The 21,998-nt window shown below is 46.6% G+C and overlaps 1 pseudogene; it reads right to left on the minus strand.

The window, feature by feature from the left end:
* Window positions 1–2,367: 2,367 nt before the first annotated feature.
* On the minus strand, window positions 2,368–10,274 carry LOC139317598 (E3 SUMO-protein ligase KIAA1586-like; annotated as a pseudogene).
* Between the last annotated feature and the right edge of the window lie 11,724 nt (window positions 10,275–21,998).

Consider the following 21,998-nt stretch of genomic DNA (forward strand, 5'->3'; position numbering starts at 1 on the left):
TTGATGGTATCAAAAGCCGCTGAGAGATCTAACAGGACCAGGACAGAGGAGCAACCCCTGTCCCGAGCCCTCCAGAGATCATCCACCAACGCGACCAATGCCGTTTCTGTGCTGTACCCCTGCCTGAAGCCCGACTGGTACGGGTCCAGATAGATAGCTTCATCCAGGTGCCCGGGCAGTTGTCGTGCCACCACACTCTCAACAACCTTCGCCACAAAACGAAGGTTGGAGACTGGACGGTAGTTGGCTAATTCAGCCGGGTCCAGGGAAGGCTTCTTGAGGAGGGGCCTCACCACTGCCTCTTTCAAGGCAGCGGGAAAGGCACCCTCACTCAGAGAAGCACTTATAATCCCCTGGAGCCAGCCTCGTGTAACCTCCCGGGAGGCCAGTACCAACCAGGAGGGACACGGGTCCAATAAATATGTGGCGGCACTAATCCTACCCAGAACCCTGTCCACATCCTTGGGAGCCACAGGATCAAACTCCTCCCAGATAATATTCTCAAGACCTACCCTTGTCTCCTCCCCTGGACTCACCCAGTCGGAGTCCAAGCCTTCCCGAATCCGAGCGACTTTATCATGCAGGAATTGCACAAAATCCTCAGCTTGACCCTGCAAGGGATCTTCCCGCACTCCCCCCCCCCCGAAGAAGGGAGTGGGTCACCCTAAACAAGGCGGCTGGGCGGTTCTCTGCAGATGCAATAAGAGCGGAAAAATAGTTAGATTTTGCCACTTTTATCGCCACTAGGTAGGTCTTGATATAAGACCTCACCAGTGTCCGGTCGGAATCGGATTGACTAGTCCTCCAAATGCTCTCTAGGCGTCTTTTCCGACGCTTCATCTCTCTCAGCTCCTCAGAGAACCAAGGAGCCAATTGAGGTCGGCATCGGGTCAGAGGCCGCAAAGGCACGACGCAGTCCAAAGCCCCGGTGGCCGCCCTCTCCTAGGCGGCCACCAGGTCTTCAGTCGAGTCGTGTGCCAGGGTCTCAGGAAATGGCCCAAGCTCCGTCAGGAACCTTTCGGGATCCATCAGGCACCTGGGACGGAACCATTTAATCAGTTCCGTCTCCCTGCGGTGGGGGGAAATGGCAGGAAAGTCCAAGCGAAGAAGAGAATGATCTGTCCATGACAAGGGTTTAATGTCTAAGTCCCCTCTACCAAGATCATTCAACCACTGACCAGAGACGAAAATCAAGTCCAGAGTGTGTCCCCCTGTGTGAGTGGGGCCCTGAACTAATTGGGTCAGGTCCATGGCCGCCATGGAAGCCATGAACTCCCGAGCCACTTCTGACGCCTCACCTGCAGATGGCAGGTTGAAATCCCCCATGACAATAAGTCTGGGTGTATCAACCGCCACCCCGGCAATAACGTCGAGCAGCTCGGGCAGGGTCGCCACCACGTGGCAGGGAGCCAGGTACATAGTCAGCAAACCCATCTGCCTCCCACGGCCCCACTTCATGAGGAGGGACTCACATCCGGCTATCTGAGGAACAGTGGTCTCCCTCGGACTAAGACTTTCCCTAATAATCGCCACCACTCCTCCACCCCTCCCCTGGGCCCTTGGCTGGTGAAATGCACAGAAACCTGGTGGGCACATTTCAACCAGGGGAACCCCCCCCCCCCCGTGGCTCAACCAGGTCTCTGTAATACCTGCCAGGTCTGCACCCCCCTCCAAAATAAGATCACAAATGAGGGGGGCTTTGTTAACAACAGACCTGGCATTACATAACATCAGCCGCGGACCCAGGGCCTGAGGCTCTGTGCAACCCAGGACCCGAGTCGCGCATTGGGGGCCGGAGTGCGCAATCGCTCGTAGACAGCGTATGTGCACCCCCGGAACATTATATGGTCCCCTGCGCCTGTCGTATCTGCCCCTCCCACTCACTATTTCAATTGCACTGCCCTTCCCAACACCTCGTTGTTCCCCAGACAAATTTCCTTCCGTGATCCCTCTGCTGCGCCCAAGTGACCCATCATCCTGCCCAGTGGCTATATGAACCCCCTCAGGTCCATCTCTACAACCCCCTCTCCTCCTCCCGGGTCCCCTTAAAATTTTCCTTAAAAATTCCGATAAAAAAACCCTCAACCCCCTCTTCGCTGCATGCCATCTCTTGGGGTTCCAAAGCCTGTCATCAAGATAGGCCCTCGATATATTGCTCGCATCCGAACCAAGGACGGGAAAGGAGGGCCAGTTCGGGGTTCCTCCATAGTCCAGAGAGATAACCGTGCACAAGATCACAAATGTCCATCGTAGAGCTGGACTCCACTGTCCTCTCACGACAGGGAGAAGGTCCAATGTCCTTTGATGTTTTTCTTTCACCCAACGGAGGGCCATATCCAAACCATCCTCTCACGATAGTTAGTCTCCCTAGAGATGGTTACACCAGGGATGATGTTCCGTCTCCTCCGTTGGGTATAAGAAGTCCCTCAGCTCTCCCATAGTAGTGCTTGGTTTCTCCTTCCGGCAAGAGGTGTAAGTTGGAACATGGGAAGAGGTCCTGCGTTCATAAACCCATCCTGCAAAGGGAGGGGAGGAGGGTGAGGCAGGGAGAGGGAGTTGGGGGAATAATATCCCCAGAGGAGGATAACATCTCCTCCTCCGCCAATGTATAAGTCCTGGCTGCCCTCACCTCCTCATTCCTCCCTCACATCTCAGCTAACGACGCTTCAAGTGGGGGGGAAGGGGGGAGGGGGAGTCGCCCCGCGTCTCTGTTGACATCAAGCTGCAGCCAGAAAAGTCGCTGCAGCCGAGTTAGGGCGTCGCCTTCTTCATCGCCGCCACCGCCGCCGCTCCGCCGCTTCAAATGGGGGGGAGGGGGGAGGGGGGACATCGCCCCATGACTCCTCGCGTTGCCGCCAGAGTCACCATCCCCCTCCAAACCCCTTGTCTCTGTTGACATCAAGCTGCAGCCAGGAAAGTCGCTGCAGCCGAGTTAAGGCATCGCCTCCCTCACCGCCGCCGCCACCCTTATCTCCACGGCACTCCGCAGCGGCGCTCCGCAGGGCCCCATCGACCGCCGGCTCCCCAGCTCCAGCCGAGATGTTCCGGGGGGCATAAAGCCCTCCCCAGGTTGGGAGGGGGTTCTCCTCGCCGGGGCTGGGGCCGTAAAAAGTATTAACGGCCCCTACGCCCCCGAAAAAGGCCAAAACAGTCCCATCGTCAGACGGGAGCTAGCTGGATGCCGCCATCTTCGCACATGCGCAGAAGGTTCTCTTCTAACACTGACTTAGAAGAGGAGATATATATGGCTCAGGCTTCAGGGTATGAGAGTGCAAAACCTGGTTATGTATATAGATTGAATAGATTCAAACCTTATTTTTCCAGCAAGCCGGGCTGGCCTAACACTTTTAAAAATGTTTTTAATTGTTATTGTTTTTAATCATGGGGCCAAATTTATATATATCTTTTTAATTGTATTTTAATGTTTGTAATTTATGCTTTTACTTGGCTGTTCACCGCCCTGAGTCCTCAGGGAGAAGGGCGGTATACAAATTTAAAAATAAATAAATAAATAAATAAGGCCATATACGGATTGAAACAATTGGCCAGGAATTGGAACCAATGCTTGGATACTGCTCTTAAGAACCTAGGATTTAGGAGCAGCAAAGCGGATCCATGTTTATATGTGACACAATATGAAGGAGAAACATGTTTGCTGTTAGCATACGTAGATGATATATGTTTCATTTGTAAACAGCGTGCACAGGTTTATGGTTTTGCTAAACAATTGGAAAACCAATTCAGACTAAAAAGCCTAGGGGAAGTTAAGATCTATCTAGGTGTAGAGGTAAGCAAAATGCACTAAGATTTTTATGCAGCCCTAGTTCAGTGAAATCACAATCCACTTATTTCACTGAACTAGGGCTGCATAAAAATCTTGGTTTATGTAGGAAGAACCTGGCTAAAGAGAAATACACATAAAGCCTACGAAAAGGAAAGCAAACAAATACTGTACCTTTACAGGGAGGATACATGGGGTGAGGGTGTGGATAACTGATGAGGGCTTATAAATCCGAAATAGATCTATCTTAGTCTCCTTAGTCTCCCAATGGGCAGCAGGGTGCTTGCTGGCTGCCAGAAAAGAAAAAAAAAGCCTAGAAACTAGTGGATTGGGATTTCACTGAACTAGGGCTGCATAAAAATCTTGGTTTACGTAGGAAGAACCTGGCTAAAGAGAAATACACATAAAGGCCTACGAAAAGAAAAGAAAACATATATAATTATATATATATAATTATTATTATATATCATATAATTATTTATATATAATTATTATTATTATAAATTATATATATATATCTCAAATATATATTTTGCTGATAAAGGAATAAAGGGAGACTAGTATAGATCTATTTCAAGCTTTTTAGCTCTCATCAGCCAGCCATACCCTTACTTGGATTCGAACTTGGGCTGCCTGCATGTTAGGCAGTTGTACTAACCACTAGATATAGATATAGTTATAGATATAGATATAGATATAGATATAGATATAGATATAGATATAGATATAGATATAGATATAGATATAGATATAGATATAGATATAGATATAGATATAGTGTCAGCTTTCAAGTTGCCATATAGATATATAGATATTTATTATATCTATAAACTCCCAGTGGTCAAGGCCTGATATCACCAATGCGGTTAGTATATTAAGCAGGTACACAGCGACACCAAAGCAATACCACTGGCTGGCAGTAAAGAGAATATTATGGTATCTGAAAGGAACAATAGATTTAGGGTTATGGATACAGCCAGGGGTGAAATCTAAAAATTTTCCCTACCGGTTCTGTGGGCGTGGCTTAATTGGTGGGTGTGGCTTGGTGGTCAGGTGACCCGGTGGGCATGGCTTGGTGGTCAGGTGACCCAGTGGGCATGGCCAATAATAATAAATAATAAAAATAATAAACAAAGTACACAAAAAAATAAGAGGCACCAAAAACCAACTTTCACACTTTACACACACACAACACAACACAACACAACACAACACAACACAACACAACACAACACAACACAACACAACACAACACAACACAACACAACACAACACAACACAACACAACACAACTGACTCACACACAATGTAAAAGCAGCTGCACTTGAGCCAAAATGGCCCCTGCAACAAGCAGGAACCTCACACGGCCACAAAAAGCTCAAAAACCAACTTTCACACTTTTTCCACACAAAATGCCATATACAGCTTTGTGAGATTTTGTGTGTTTGTGTAGTTAGAGTGAAACACTATAGAAAGACACCAAATCTCAGAAAGCTGCACAAATATTTTATTTTATTATTTTATTTTAATTAATTTATATTTTTAGATAAAAGCAGCTAAATTTAAAACTTCCTTAACTTTAAATTGCTATGTCTAAAAAAAAAATAAAACTCCTAAAAAAAAACCCCAATTAACTATTTTTTTTAAAGCTCCCAGTTACTTACCAAACTGAAGGCACAAGGCAGGCAAATTGAGTTGCTCACCGATTGGAATGATTGCAGGCAGGCAGATTGAGTTGCTAACTGATGCAATGGATTGCAGCAGCCAAAACAAGGCAGGAAAGTAAGTGAGCCCGAAAGAAGCAGCAAGCTGCCAAGTGGGCAAGTGGGGACTGGGCGATTGGTTGGGCATGGGCGGGGGGGGGGGGGGCAGGGATTTTTGCTACCGGTTCTCCGAACTACCCGCTGCCATCACTAACAGATTGCCCGATCCGGTCCAAACCGAGAGCATTTCACCCCTGGATACAGCCATCCGATGATCTCAGTTTGAAATGCTATGTGGATAGTGACTGGGCAAATAATGTGCAAGATAGGAAGTCTACTATAGGGTTTGTAGTGTTGTTTGCTGACACCGTAATTGGATGGAAATCCAGAAAACAACCATCACTGGCACTTTCAACCACTGAGGCAGAATTCATAGCTTTATCTGAGGTTTTTTCAGAGATAATATGGTATGTGCAACTATTGAAAGATACAAATTTAAATGTAAAAGATGCTGTTCCAGTATTTGAGGACAATGCTGCATGTATAACAATGGCAACAGGAGATCGCATTAGGAATAGAAGTAAACATGTAGACATTAAATACTGTAACATTAGAGAGGCTGTAAAGGAGAAACTGATCAAATTACAGCATTGTTCCAGTGAATGTAATTTAGCTGATATGTTAACTAAACCGGTGTCTGTAGAAAAATATAAGAAATGTGTTAAAGAGTTCGGATTATCAGCTGTACAGCTTTAAATGGGAGGAGTGTCAGGGAATGTAGATTTAATAGTTGTAAGCTGATGGAAGGTTGTAAGCGGAGGCAACTGTAAACTGATGCAATGGGAATGAGGCAGCAGGGTTACTGCCACTTTAAAAAGCTGAGTAAGAAACTGCCTATATAAGGGAAGCCATTAGAGGGCATCTCCCTTCTCCTCATGTTCTCTCTTGTAGTGTATCTCATTGCTCTCCTTGTGTCAGTAGCTGTATGATGAGGTATTTAACCACGTATAAGTCTGTATATATTTAGCTGTATATAAACCACTGTTATTTATCTAAAGGCTCTGTGTGCCGTGTGCTGTGTTATTGCTCCTGGGTTTATCTCATAATACTAGTTATGCTGCCTAAACTCTGACATTATCATATTATTATATTATCAATATTATGGTGAATACCACAACAAATAGGTGTATTATGATTGTTTAAAAATAACTTTACCCATACCACACACAGTTCGATGAAAATTGAATGTTATATAAATAAAACAAAGAAAACATGGGGGGGGGGAAGGAATACATACTTAGAACAGGGGGTCCTCCGCAAATGCACTTCCCCCTGCACAGTGGTGAAATCTAAAAATTTTTGCTACCGGTTCTGTGGGCGTGGCTTAATTAGTGGGCATGGCTTGTTGGTCGGGTGACTGGGTGGGCGTGGCTTGTTGGTCAGGTGGGCGTGGCCAAGTCGACATCACTTCTTTGCCCTTTTTTGACCTACAAAAAGAAGATATACCAATTATTTCATGCAATAAATTCTTCAATAATAAACGAAGTACACAAAACAATAAGAGGTACAGAAATACTTACATAAGAGCAATAAAAATGTCTTCAACGTCGCTTCTTGCACCAATGATAATAATGACCTACAAGGAGATATAACATGATATACAAATTTAACCATTTAATACATAAATAAGATTAACAGAAGTACACAAAACAATAAAAAAACAATAAAAGAGGTACATAAATACTTACATAAAACTGTTAGTCATCTTTAGCTTTGAGATTTTTCCACATAGCTATTTCATTGACACTCTCCTCACTTCCACTTTTCTTGCACTTGATGCGCGGATCATTGGCTGAGCAATGGTCTGAACCATTTTTTCACTGCAGGAATAGGGCCCCATTTTGGAAGAGGTAGTCCAATAACGCTGATGGTCATGAGGTTGTTTAGATTGGAAACGGCTAGGTGACTTCTGCTCTCTGAACATATCAGGTTCATTTTCTAAAAACCGCTTTCTGCTTCTGCAGAACTCACTGCAATTGTTCTGACAATATCTTTTGCTTTTTTGATACTGTCAGGAATTGCATACCTCTTTGAATCTTTTAAGACATTCTCTACAAAATCTCTATAGTCATTGATGTCAATGTTGTAGTTGAAAATGTCAGTAAATGTGCGCAGTTGTTCTTCAGCTGCTGCCCATGGAACAACTATTTCCTCGAAATCCCAGTACTCTGGCACCAAAAACTGTAGAAACTGTAGTTTGTTTGTGGTGTCTTCCAGTTGGTTCCCAGTTTTTAAATGCTCACAGTCCATCAGTTGTTTCTGCAAATTTTTGATGATACTTTGTAAAAGTCTTTCTCAATGAAGACTAACAAATCAATGGTTTTCTATGAAGTTTATATTCCTGAAGGTTTCTGAGGTAATTAGTTCAACTTTTCTTTTGTATGGGCCCTTTCCCTTTGTTAGCAGTTCAAATGCCTTTACTGATCTTCTCACCAGTTTTTCAGCTTTTATTATGTCCGTATTGCGTGCTTGCAGTGCAGTTGAAAGAAGTGAAATTTCCTCCAAAATGTCTATCATCAATGCCAAATCGTTTAAGAAATATTTATTTTCCAGACAGGCAGCCATACCTGAGTATTTTGCACTCCCATGAAAATATTGATGTAACACAGGATAAGCACGCCACACAGCTATGGTTGCCCATAAACTACAGGCAGCCCATCTTGGCCCAAAAACTCGACCAATCCTTATGATGTTAATTTCAAGTTCTTCAGATATTTCGTCAAGTTCCATTCGGTTTTTATTGGACTGCTGGAAAATAGAGCATATCTTATCAATAAAATTTTTTAAATGATTTACTTGTTTAATTTCTTTTATGGCATCATCTAAAACAAGTTGGAGGCGATGGTTCAAGCAGTGCCATATGATGATGTTTGGAAACTCGTTTGCTATTCTGGTGCTCACTCCAGATTTTCTCCCAAGCATAACGCTGGCACCATCAGAGCAGAACGCTATCAAATTTTTTTGTTGGTAGTCCCAGGTAAAGCCAACCTTATGTAAATGTTAGGATATGGTTTGAGCCTAACAAGTTGTGCAGGCAATATATGTGTTCTGTGACTTTAATATGAATAAGTATTGTGTGACTTTAAAGTTTTACTGCTGATTCATTGTAATGCTGAGTCATGCTGTAATTAGATAATTACTGGTTGTGAACATATTTAAGAAAGGTACTGTAACGTATTCAGTTGATGATAAGCTACCATAGTGTGTGTCAGCGTTTCGACGCTGGCATAGAGAGCAGAGAGAGAGAGAGAGAGATAAGCTCTGAACTTCTGCCTGCTAAATCCCTTTGATGTCGAGTTGTCGTGGAAATGAAGGGGGGAGACATTCCTGGGAAATGACGAGACGAGGAGTCTGAAGAATGACTTGGAAGATAGCCAATGAGAAGCAGAGATTTGGGGATTGGAAAGGGAGGGATTGGGGGGCAAAAGGTCAGTCTTGTCCGCATCGAGTCATGATCGGTGGCTGTGCTCAATTAAAGAAAAGATTTCCTTAAAGATTGGCAGTTTGGAAATTCATTTTATTTTGAGATAGCATCGAAGTCTGACAGTGTGTGGAGTTGCTATCCATTGTGCTATCATCGTTGGATGGATCTGCTACCATCGTGGTATGTGAACCAGAGTGAGTTTGTTATTCTAACCAACTACTGTTTGTGTGGTAAGAAGATTTGTATCACTGGACTGATTTAACTGGCAAAGACTTGGATTTGATTTAAAGACTATGAGATTGTTTTTTCACTATAAAGTAAACTTTTGATAAACCAGTTTGCACATCTCTTATTCATTGCTCTCAGCAATGTTTCTCTGTGCTCTACACTCTGCTGGTTGGTAACACAACAACAATATCCTTAACAGTAAACTTTCAAAAACTGCAGAACATATTGTCTCTGCATCTTGTTTCTTCAACTCAACAAGCTTGACAAAAATAGTTGGTGGGTCCTCTGAGTCCTCAACTTTTATGAAAACTATCAGAACCGGTTTGCAGGATACTGTTGAGGCTTCATCAATGATCAGACATATCTTCAGATTCTGTGCAATGATGCTGGAAAACATTTGGTTTTTAATTTCATTTACAATGCACTCAACTATTTTCACAACTGTTGGCCTTGAATGCAATCCTACTCCCAGATCTACTCCATTTTCAGTTTGTAATTCTATCAATTCCTCTATGCTTGAAATTGGTCTGCATGCTTTTGCCAGGCTGTAAACAGTTTTGAACATTTTAGAAGTGGTGCCAAATTGCCTTTCAGAAATCTTGTCCACTGCTTTTGTTATGGCTTCCTGCTCAGCTTGTTTTACGTTGTCTCTACAAATGGTGTGTGATTTCGATACGAAATGTTCTCTCATTTTCTTCCAGAGAGACGCCTGGCGCACTTCCTTGTTTTTCCCTGTTGGCTCAATCTTGAAAAGCTTCCACTCTTTGGACACATGAATACCCCTCTCCATTGCGAAGGCATGTTTCGCACAGTATGTACAACCCAGTTTCTTGTTTGAAACTTCTAAGCCATCATACTTCTCTTGGAAGTAGCTGTACTGTTGCACGGTCCAGCAGTCTGGAAGAATGCTTCCAATTTCGGGTGTGGCGGGTGACTCTATACTTGATTTGCTGCTTTCTTCGGTTTCAGGTGGTGGTGCTTGTGGCACAGGAGATGGTTTCTGTTCCACTTCTGCTGGTGGTTGTTCAAGTTTTGGTTTCTTGGCCAAGAAACCCATCAAAGTCTGTTGCCTTTTCATCCTTCCTGTTAAAGGTGGCAGCTACTGCAAAAAGAAAAAAAAGCAGCTTTGTTAGCTGATGACACACAATGTGAAAGCATACAGAAAGCCTCAAAAAGCCCAAAACACTAACCTTCACACAACACAACACAACTGGCTCACCCACAATGCAAAAGCAGCTGTGCCAGACCCAAAATGGCCCCTGCAACAAGCAGGAACCTCACACAGTCACAAAAAGCCCAAAAAACCAACTTTCACACTTTACACACACACAACACAACACACTTTACACACACAAAATTCCACATACAGCTTTGTGAGATTTTGTGTATTTGTGTAGTTAGAGTGAAACACTACAGAAACACACAAAATCTCAGAAAGCTGCACAAATATTATTTTATTTTATTTTATTTTTATATAAAAGCAGCTAAATTTAAAACTTCCTAAACTTTAAATGGCTAGGTCTAAAAAAAGAACAACTAAAAAAAACCCCAATTAACTATTTTTTTAAAGCTCCCAAAGGGGAAAAAAACTTACCCAATTGAAGGAGAAGGCAGGCAGCCAGATAGAGCTGCTCACCGATGAGCTTGATTGCAGGCAGGGAGATTCAGTTGCTTGCTGATGCAATGGATTACAGCAAGCGAAGCAAGGCAGGCGTTGCGACCAGCGGCCCAGGATTCGGTCCGAAGAGCGAAGGTAAGCAAGCTGGAGGCTGGGGGGGGGAAGGTGGGTGGTTAGCTAGGCAGCTTAGCCAGGCCAGGCAGGCAGGCATAGGGACCCGGGGACCAGGGGGGGTAGCATGAGGCCCGCAAACGATCCCCAGCGGCTGCATGAACTACGCGAGCCCGGTGATTGGGGGGGGCAGAATGCTAGGCCGCAACTGGCAAAGCTTACCTTTTTGAGCGAGCAGCAGTCAGCGAGGCATCTGAGCGAGGCGAGGCAAGGTCCGAGCAGCCAGGTGAACATCTGGGTGAAGTAGCTGGGCAGCGTAGAAAGGGAAATTTATATAGGCCGGGGGTGGGCTGGGTGGGCTGGAAGGAAGCACCAAGTGGCTGGAAAAGCGACTGGTGCTGAGTGGCGGGAAAAGTGAGTGAGCGGTCAAGCAGGCAAGCGGGTGACTGGGCGATTGGGTGGGCATGAGTGGGGAGGCCAGGGATTTTTGCTACCGGTTCTCCGAACTGCCCGCCGCCATCGCTACCTACTCGGCCAAGCCGGTCCGAACCAGGAGCATTTCACCCCTGCCCCTGCAACACCTCTATTTTTCTGGTTAAGAAATCACAGGTGGACCAGGAGGGAAACCCGGTCTTTAATTTCATGCATGATTTAAGGTTTATAAATAACCATGTGATACCTCGTGCCCCGGTAGTACCAAACCCAGCCACAATAATCACTGATGTTCCAGCATCGGCCACATATTTCACGGTTGTAGACCTCTGTTCAGCTTTTTTTAGTATCCCAGTAGACCAGTCCTCTCAGTAGTTGTTCACTTTCATCTGGGAAGACCAACAATATATGTGGACCCGCCTGGCACAAGGCTATACTGAGTTCCCCACTCTCTTCTCACAGATCCTATGGGCAGACCTCTCCTCCATCTCCCTCCCAGGGGGGTCGACTTTGATCCAATATGTGGATGATCTCTTATTGGCATCAGACACTGAACAAACTTGTAAGGCTGATACCTACCACCTGCTCCTATCCTTAGCACAGAGGGGGCATAAGGCATCCCCTTCAAAATTACAATACCTGCAACAAAAGGTCACATATCTAGGTTATGTCATTGCTCCCGGGATACGGAAATTGGCCCCAGGGAGAATTGAAACCATTCTGGGAATGAAGCCACCGCGCACAAAAAGGCAAGTGCACGCCCTACTGGGCATTCTGGGTTTCTGCCGTCCATGGATTCTCTCCTTTGGGGCATTAGCCAAACCCCTGATCCAGCGGACCACTAAGGATATGCCAGGCTTTATCAACTGGACCAGGCCACTGACTAACTTTGGAGAAAATAAAGCAAACACTAGTTTCAGCGCCAGCCCTTGGTCTGCTTAATTACCAGAAACCCTTTTTCTTATTTATCCACGAGAAACAGGGAGTAGGGTCAGGCGTCTTAGCACAGCAATTTGCCCCCTCACTTCACCCAGTGGCATATTATTCTGTTCAATTGGACCCAGTGGCTGTTGTGGCTCCGTCCTCCGAGCCGATCTTATTGGAGGAAGAAGGCTCCGAACATGAAGGAGAGGAGACGGCCAGGCCTCCCTCTCCAGGACCCTCCTCTCTGGCAATGCCTCAGGTGTCTCCCGAAGGAGAATAGATTGGCCAGGAGCCAGGTGTTTCCGAGCCATCGGATAGTGACGAAGAAACATTGTGGTTGGACCCACGCCAGTGTCAGAGAGACAAGCGGGCGCAGCAGAAAAGGAGGCATGCCAGAGATTAAGCTGAGTCACTGGACCACACCCCACAGGCTATAAAAGGGAGTGTGGTGGCCATTCGGACTCTGTGACGGACAAAGCTAATCTCTGGCGAGGCACTTTGCACCTTCGGACACAACACCTATTTGCTGTGGATTTAATTACAAACTGGACTATTCAAACTGTGTGTATTTTTGTCTGTGTTATCGGAGTAAAAGTTCTTGGCAGGCAGCCACGGAGTTGCTGCCAAGTTCCTTATCACTGACGTTGAGTGTTTGAAGAGTTTATTTAACCCTCGGCTGGCAGGTTGGGTGTGTGCGTGGTACGGGGACAGAACAGTGGCTAGAGGGACAGTCTCCTGCCTGAGAGCTGTAGCCACCATGGTAGAAATTGTAAAACAATCAAGGGATTTAGTTTTGGGGTGACCCCTTGTCCTGAAGGTCCTCCACGATGTGTTTGCAATCCTCTTAAAGTTGCAAACTCAAGCCTTTACGCAACAATGCTTAGCACAGTATGAGGCAGAACTCCTTACCTCGGACCACATTTCCTTTGAGAGATGTACGACCTTAAACCCAGCCACTTTATTGCCAGCAGAGCCATCAGGGGATAACCTACATGACTGTCTATACCTCATCCAAGACACTGAACTACCCCAACCCAACCCGACCTAACCAATGTCCCATTACAAAACCCTGATCTTGAACTCTTTACGGATGGGTTCTTCTACATACATGAAGGGAGGGTAACAGGAGTAGCTGTCATCTCTCTCCATGAGATTGTATGGACAGCACTGCTTCCCTCTTCCTATAGCACTCAGGCAGCTGAACTCGTGGCTCTAATCCAAGCTTGCAAGGCAGCGGGGAACTGATCTACCAATGTTTACACAGACTCCAGATACACGTTCGGAATTTGCCATGCTACTCGAGCCTTGTGGAAACAACGGGGATTTTGAACCTCAGTGAGACAGCCCATCGCCCATGCAAAATTAGTTTCTGAATTACTGTTAGCTATTCAGCTACCCTCAGCAGTAGCCATCATTCATTGTAGAGCACACCAAAAGGGCAACTCAGAAATCACCAAAGGCAACCAATATGAATCACCAAAGGCAACCTAGCTGTGAAGTGGGTTGCCACTCAGCCCCTCCCAGTACAAACAATGTCCCCAACCTTAAGGGTGGACACAAAGATTGAGTTTTTTTAGAGGAAGGAGAAACGGGAACATTGGGAGAAGAAGTTTGAGGTTGTTGTGGCCCGCCAGCAGCCAGTGGAGCTGGCAGCAGATTCGGACAGTGAGGAGGTTGGAGAGGAACATGGGCCAGTCCTGGAGTCTGGGGAAGGCTCTGATGAGGGCTCTGTGTTGGAGGCAGAGAGGGGGCCAGGGCTGGATGCTAGTTATCAGCTGCCTTCAGAGTCAGACATCAGTGAGGCAGATGAACAGATGGAGCCTGTTCTCAGTGTGCACATGCACAGAGTTGACAGACAAAGGGAACAGCTAAAGAACAAGGATTGAATTGGAAGTAAGGCCACAGGTGGACAATGAATGGCCCCTCCCAGAGGGAAAAAAAGAGGAGCGAAAGGGGAGTGGAGTTTGCAGGAGACAATTAGTTCGCCTAATTGGTTTGTGACTCTCCAAGACTCCTTGCCAAGTTTTGAAGATATCGGCCTGGCAGCTCTCCAAGCCAGATAAGGTCTGTGACTGTAAATTCTCCCTTGAAAGACTTTGCTGAGTGTGAATGAGAGAAATTCACAGTAACTTAATAAAAAGGGATTTTTGTCAGGATAAGGAGTCTGCTTCGTGGTTTGGGAACGCCTAGGTCAGAACAGAGGCAGTGTGCAAAGTGGGCTTCTGGCAGATCCAGTTGGGAGGCCCATAGCTCCCCACCACCTCTTGTGACTTATTTGCCAAAGGCTACATGCCAAAGGCCATTCTGGTACCCAGGCAATGGTAGACGCCATAAGAGGGGTCTGGTATGCACCAGGGGTCTATAAGGAAACCACCCGAATAGCTGGAACATGCAAAACCTTTCAGGACAACAATGTCACCTCTAGAAAAGCCAATCAAACAAGAGTAAGGCCATGGGCACAATGCCCTTTTGAAAAATTGCAAATGGATTATATACAACTGCCCAGGGCAAATGGTTACCAATATGCCCTTGTGTGCAGGGATCAGCTCACACACTGGGTAGAGGCCTTCCCCTGTCGCCATGCCACAGAACTGGAGATGGCAAGACACCTCCTCAAGGACATAATGCCATGTTTTGGGGAGCCCAGTACCTTGGATATGGACAGGGGGAGACATTTTGTGTCACAAGTCCTCACTCACACATTCCAGGCCCTTGGCATCACCCAGAACCTTCACGTCTCATATTCCCCAAGCTCCTCAGGGGGCGCATAAAGAACTAACAGGGAGGTAAACATGCTTGACTTGGCCCCAAGCCCTGCCCATCGCCCTATTTTACATCAGGACCAGGCCCCAGCGGGACCTAGGTATCTCACCATTTGAATTGCTTTTTGGCCGACCCCCTGAAGGGACTGGACCCACATTCCCTCAGTCTAGAAAGAGGGGATATGTTTCTTTCTGTTTACCTCACAGCCCTACATCGAAGGTTGTGCACCCTTTGGAGACAGAGTGCCCTGACTCAGACCCTACCTTTGGAAGAGGCTCTTCACCCATTTGAGCCAGGAGATTGGGTGTGGATAAAATTGTTCGCCAGGACTATACCCCTACAACCCAGGTGGAAAGGACCCTTTCAGATCCTATTGATAACATAAACAGCTATCAAGGTTGCTGAGAAGGACACCTGGATCCACTGGACCCACGTGAAACCTGCAGTACTGGATCATAGCATGGACCCTGCAACTGAGCCAAGAGTACCACCAATACGACTCCAGAAAGACCCTGAGACCAAAGAGTGGACATTAAAAACTCTTTTCGAGATCAAGGAAGATGGGGGGAAAGACTATGGGAAAATTTATTGTATAATTGCATGCATAACTTATGTACCAGGACTTTTGGAAATCAACCTCCTGCCAGAGAAGGGGAACATATGGGAGCATTTAGCATGGGAAGTTTTAAATACAATTAACTTCTGCCTGGCAGGGGGGAGGTCAGTGAAAGACATTCTCACTACATGTCTTATAGGTGTGGCATCAGGACCACAAGCCATAATTAACACAAAACTTAGGAATTTCCCCATCATGGCTTCCTACTCCACTATCTTTGACTGGGGTGAAAATCTGAATTATAAGGACAGGAGCATGTACACCTTGCAGATAGCTACAGTGACCCAATCAGCTATGTTTCAAATTAGCCGGCTTCAGAGAGCCAAAGGTCCCCAATTGTCAAAACCTTAGCAACAAAGAACTTAAGTGTAACCACACCAAAGTCATCCCCTTCTCCTACAGCCAAGTGAAACTTTCCCTAGGCTGGTTCTTCTTATGTGGGTTGAGAGCCTACTCCTATCTCCCAGCAAACGCAACAGGGGGGCCATGCACTTTGGGGCGGCTTACCATGGCGATGCCTTCACTGCAGAGGCGACAGAGGAGGGACTTCCAGGCATTAACCCCAGATTGTGATCCAAAAACCTGGCTGTTAACACAGGCAGAATATTTATTTATTTATTTAATTGTTTGTTCAACTTGTATGCCGCCTTTCTCCGAAGACTCAAGGCGGCTTACAATGCATTTAAAAACCATATATAAAAACATTAAAAATTAAAATATTAAAAACAATTAAAACCCATTCACACCATTCATGGCCGGATCTCACCAGATCACAACAGCGAGATCAATGGCCCCAGGCCTGCCAGAAAAGCCAGGTCTTCACCGCTTTTCGGAAGGCCAATAGGGTGGGGATGGTCCGGATTTCAAGAGGTAACTGGTTCTAGAGAGCTGGGGCAGCCACAGAGAAGGCCCTCCCCTGCGGGCCCACCAGCCAGCATTGTTTAGCTGACGGGACCCGGAGGAGACCAACTCTGTGGGATCTTACCGGTCGCTGGGAGCTATGCGGTAGAAGGCGGTCTTGAAGATAACCTGGCCCTGAGCCATGTAGGGCTTTAAAGGTAATAACCAACACCTTGAATTGTGACCGGAGACCAATAGGGAGCCAGTGCAGCTCGTGGAGAATTGGTGTAATGTGGGTGTACCTAGGTGCACCCACAACAGCTCGCGCGGCTACGTTCTGGACCAACTGTAGTCTCTGAACACTTTTCAAGGGTAGCCCCATGTAGAGCACTTTGCAATAATCTAACCGTGAGGTGACAAGGGCATGAGTGACTGTGAGGAGAGCCTCCTGATCCAAGTATGAATATGTATCATTAGCTGTCTCCCTGGTAGGAGTACTGGCAGTCCATAATGCTAGAGCCCTGAACAGTCTGGCCTGTGCATTGGCAAAAAGTTTAAATTCCACCACTCAAGCACTGGATGCCTTAAATCAAGAGCTGAAGCAGGTTAGAGAAGCCACCCTCAAAAATCGAGCAGTCATTGACTACCTGTTGCTAAGGCAAGTGTTCAAGGGACTTTGCTGCTTTAATTTAACTGAAAGCTCTCAGCTGATAGAAACCGACATACAGCGACTGAAGGAACTAACACAAAACATTGAGTATGACAAATCTCCCTTTGGTTTCTTATCTGGACTCTTTGCGTAGTTGCCAGACCTGCACTGGCTAAAGATCCTTATTTTGGGAAAAATCACAGTAACTGTGGCAGGAGTCCTCTTTTGTTGCCTCTGCCAGTGTATACAAGCCTTAGCTGTCCGAGGGCTTGCCCCTCAATAATACCAAAACCCAACCGAAGGGGAAAACCTTTTCCTCTAGGAAAGGGGGCAAGGTTAAAGGAATTTTAACAACAAAAGGACCCCCGAATCCAATCAGGGACCCCTGAAATCCCAATAACCCAGGAAAAGTATAAAAACTGCATTACTTACCCACCTGGTCAGCAGGCCGCCTGGAACACATTGCTGATTTCACTGTCCTCTGACTTCCAAAATAAAGTTTCACTTTCTGACAGCTTGCTTCCATGTCCATTTCTTTCAAGCACTGACATTGTTGTCCCAGCTGGATAACAAACGGGAGAAAACTTCTCACACTTCTATCCCCAGCTGGTAAACTATTTGTAATTTAAGACCATGAGCTGAAAATATTTCCCTATTCTAAGTCATTCAATTGGATAAACTTTCAAGCTGGTCAATAGCTTAGGTCAGGGGTCTGCAACCTTCAACACTCAAAGAGCCATTTGGACCAGTTTCCCATAGAAACATGCCCTCGTCACCTCCCGTCTGGACTATTGTAACGCTCTCTACATGGGGCTCCCCTTGAGGAGCACTTGGAGGCTCCAACTGGCGCAGAGTGCGGCCGCGCGGGTGGTGATGGGAGCGACGTGGCGCTCCCATGTAACGCCTCTCCTGCGCGAGCTGCACTGGCTCCCGGTGGTCTTCCGAGTGCGCTTCAAGGTCTTGGTTATCACCTTCAGAGCGCTCCATGGCTTAGGACCTGGCTATTTACGGGACCGCCTGCTGCCACCAATAGCCTCCCACCGACCAGTACGCTCCCATAGAGAGGGGCTCCTCCAGGTGCCGTCGGCCAAACAATGTCGACTGGCAGCCCCCAGGGGGAGAGCCTTCTCTGTGGGGGCACCTACGATCTGGAACGAGCTCCCCCCGGAGATACGGAGGATTCCGGATCTGCGTACCTTCCGTCGCGTGCTTAAGACGTTTTTATTCCATCAAGCTGGCCTGACCTAAACTTTTCCTCTTTTTAAATGGAATTTTAAATTTGGTTTTAATTTATTGGGGTTTTAAAATGTCTCAGCCAAATTTATTTAATTAGTTTTATCTCTATTTTAAATTTTGTATCTATATGTTTTATTTTATGGCTGTTCACCGCCCTGAGTCCTTCGGGAGTAGGGCGGTATACAAATTTAATAAAATAAAATGAAATAAAATGAAAAGAAAACACCGGGAGCCAATAATTTAACAACTGGTGTGACTGGGTGGGCGTGGCCAACTCGACATCACTCACTCACACTCACTCACATGACCCCCCCCAGCCACACCTACCCAGCCCATCATTAGGGCAGAGAACCGGTTGTTAAATTATTTGCCCCGCCCAGCCCACCCCCGCCTCACCCCTCCCCTCCCAGCCACCTCTTGCCACACCCGGCCTCGGGTGTGTTGTTCACTTCTCTCTCTCTCTCTCTCTTTCTCTCTCTCTCTCTATGTCTCTCTCTCTGTCCCTCTGTTGGTCTGTCGGTCTCTCTCTCTTTTCTTTCTTTCTTTCTCTTTTACTTTCTCTCTCTCTTTTTCTCTCTTTGTCTCCCTCTTTCTTTCTTTCTTTCTCTTTCTCTTTTTATTTCTCTCTTTCTCTCTCTCTTTCCTTCTCTTTCTCCCTCTCTTTCTTTCTCTCTTTTTCTTTCTTTTTCTCTTTCTTTCTCTCTTTCTCTCTCTTTCTCTCTCTCTTTTTCTTTCTTTCTCTCTCTTTCTTTTCTCTTTCTCTCTTTTTTCTTTCTCTCTGTCAGGATGGGGTTGAGGTTTGTCCCCGAACCGTGAACCAGCTCATGAGCAAACACACTAGAACTGAAATAAAACTAGCAGAGGAGTCTTGTATAAAAATATACTTTACTTCAAAATGTTTAAAAAACACTATATCTTTAAAAAGGCACATTAACAACAAAGTCTTATCTTGGTTAAATGAAGTCAGGCCATCTCCCTAAATTCCTCTCCACAATACCGAAACAGTCCATAAGAAAAAACTTATGACATTAAACAGCTTCGGTGTCGATACATCATCGAGGTGGTAGAAGGGCAGCAGCGTAAGCTTCACAGCTAAAAGTCACCTGTGAAAAACAATTCAATCAGCAAACGTGGCTTGAAGCTCCTGGGAGGGAAACTGTCCAGCAGCAACAGTTCAGATGTTGGCTTGCGTGCTTCAACTCAGCAAAAGGCAAGCCGAAATTGGAGACTTCAAAAGGCTCTCGGCTATCTCAACTCACAGTTGCAGCTGGCTCCGTGGGAGTATCTTTACACAGCTCTTCGATTCCTTTTCTGCTGCTATCTCTGCCGCAGCTGTCAGGACTCCTTATCTGAGTTCTCCTCCCTTCTGCAGCTCTGCTCTGGGCTCTGCGTCCAGGTGCTTCAGCACTGGCTCTGCATCTAGGCCTAAACAGCGTCTAGGCCCAGATAGCAAGCAGAAAGGTCTGTGCTTATATGGGGAGTTAACCTGCAATTAACTAGGGCGGGGAAGACTTGCAGTTAATTGCAAACAGGAGATGGCTTGATTGGATCCATACTGTTTGTAACTGATCAAGTAGCTACAGCAATTCTGAAAACACGCGTGACACTCTCTTTGTCTTTCTCTTTTTCTCTCTCTCTCTTTCTTTCTTTCCCTCTTTCTTTATTTTTGTGTCTTTCTCTCTCTATGTCTATATCTCTCTCTCTCGCTTTCTTTCTCTTTTTTCTTCTTTCTCTCTCTCTCTCCTCTCTCTCTCTATGTCTCTCTCTGTCAACTTCCGAAGCATTCCTGACCTGCTCTCGAGTTGCCATAGGCAGGGGGATGGGGAATCGAGCCTCGCAGCTGCATCGAGGAACTTGCATTTCAATCAAAACAAAGCACATTCCAGCCCGCAACGTCAAGGTCATCTCCAGGGTGATCCACAGTGGCCGGAGGGAGTGACTTCTACAACCCTCAAAATTGCTTCATTGGGGAATGTGACTGATGACACACCCTGGGGGGGAAGGGGAAACAGGGTCAGAGCCAAGGCGCAAATTAAGTGAGGTCAGAGTTGGTTTCACTTGGTTTGTGCTGACATGAAGCTCCTAATAACTGGATATCTTTTGAAGCTTGGCTTGAGGCTCATGATTTAATTAGGGCATCAGTTGGAACCCTGACACTCTCTCTGTCTCTCTCTCTCACTCTCTCTTTCTCTCTCTCTCTCTCTCCCTCCCTCCCTCCCTCCCTCCCTCTCCCCCACTCCCCACCCCCACTTCCCAACCCACACACCCAGGGAATAACCCTTAGAAAATTTGGCCATGTTCTCTCTGTCTCTGGAAAGATACAAAAATAAACCTTGTATTGCAAAAGGAGTGACTGTCAGGCTGTTACATCACAGTGCCATGAGTTTGCCACCTTAGATTGCCACACACACTTCAGAGAAGCATCATCCCAAGCAGCAGCACACTCACACAGGCATGCATACGTATCCTGCAACTCAGTCCAAACTGGTCGGAAAATATAGTCCCTAGGCGCCCCCAAAGATGCTTGGCAGGCAAAGTACGGGATGGCACACACACCCATCACCAAGGCAGCGTCTGCTGAATCCTTGCAAAACTGGGTAAAGGTGGAGAGGGGAGCAGATGGAGCCGAATTGAGCTGAATCTGTCTCTCTCTCTCTCTCTCACTGCCCAACTGCAGCAGGAAATGGTGGGTGGCTACTTCCAGCCTTGGTTGGTGCTGGAAGCACAACCTGATCTCCACCCCAAGACACTGACCCGGCCTGCCCTGTGCCTCAGCCAATGCCGCTGCTGTTGCCAGGGACAAGTGGGGCAGGGTTGCATTGTGGCTCTGTATCATAATGGGCTCCAGGAGAACAAGGGGACCACATCTCCCCCATTATGAAGCGTGCTAACTTTCACGGTGTTGTGCAAGGCACTGTGAGAGCAGCAGGCAGGCCATAGAGGCGGCAACAGCAGCGGCATCGGGAACCGCAGTAGAGGGCTGAAAAAGCCACATGTGGCTCCAGCGCCGCGGGTTGCCGACACCCGGCTTAGGTGAACATCTACAATCTTGATATACCTAAATTTAGACTGAGTTTTAGGGTTTTCTGCATGCCTCCACCCCTTTTTGGTGGTTAGGTATATTAATTGACTTATTTGTAAATTGTGATACACCAGTTTTAATGATCATCTCCTGTTCATTCAGCTGAGGCAAGCCCTGAACTTCTCCATAGTCCTGCCCTGCAAAGTCAACAGGCTTTTCACTCAGATGGCTGGAAAGTAGTCTGCAGTAATGTTCCTTGTTGTAGTATTGGCTTAGAACCATGATGGCGAACCTATGGCACAGGTGCCACAGCTGGCATGCAGAGCTCTCTCTGCAGGCACACGAGCCATCGCCCAGCTCAGCTCCACCACGCATGCATGCGTGCCTCCTGCCAGCCAGCTGATTTTCAGGTCTCTGCCGTGGGGCACATGCGGGAGACATGCATGTGCAGGGGGGTTGCGCATGCATGGGCGGGGGACAGGGGGAGCACAGGGGGTGCAGTGGGCCCCCCTGCAGCCCATTTTTGATCCTAGGAGGCTGCAAGGAGGCCTACTAGGCTCAAAACAGGGCACGAGGGGGAGCGGCGTGCCC

Source organism: Pituophis catenifer, unplaced genomic scaffold (assembly GCF_029215685.1).
Source record: "Pituophis catenifer annectens isolate HBS135680 unplaced genomic scaffold, rPitCat1.0.hap2 SCAF_5, whole genome shotgun sequence".
NCBI classification, from domain to species: Eukaryota; Metazoa; Chordata; class Lepidosauria; order Squamata; family Colubridae; genus Pituophis; species Pituophis catenifer.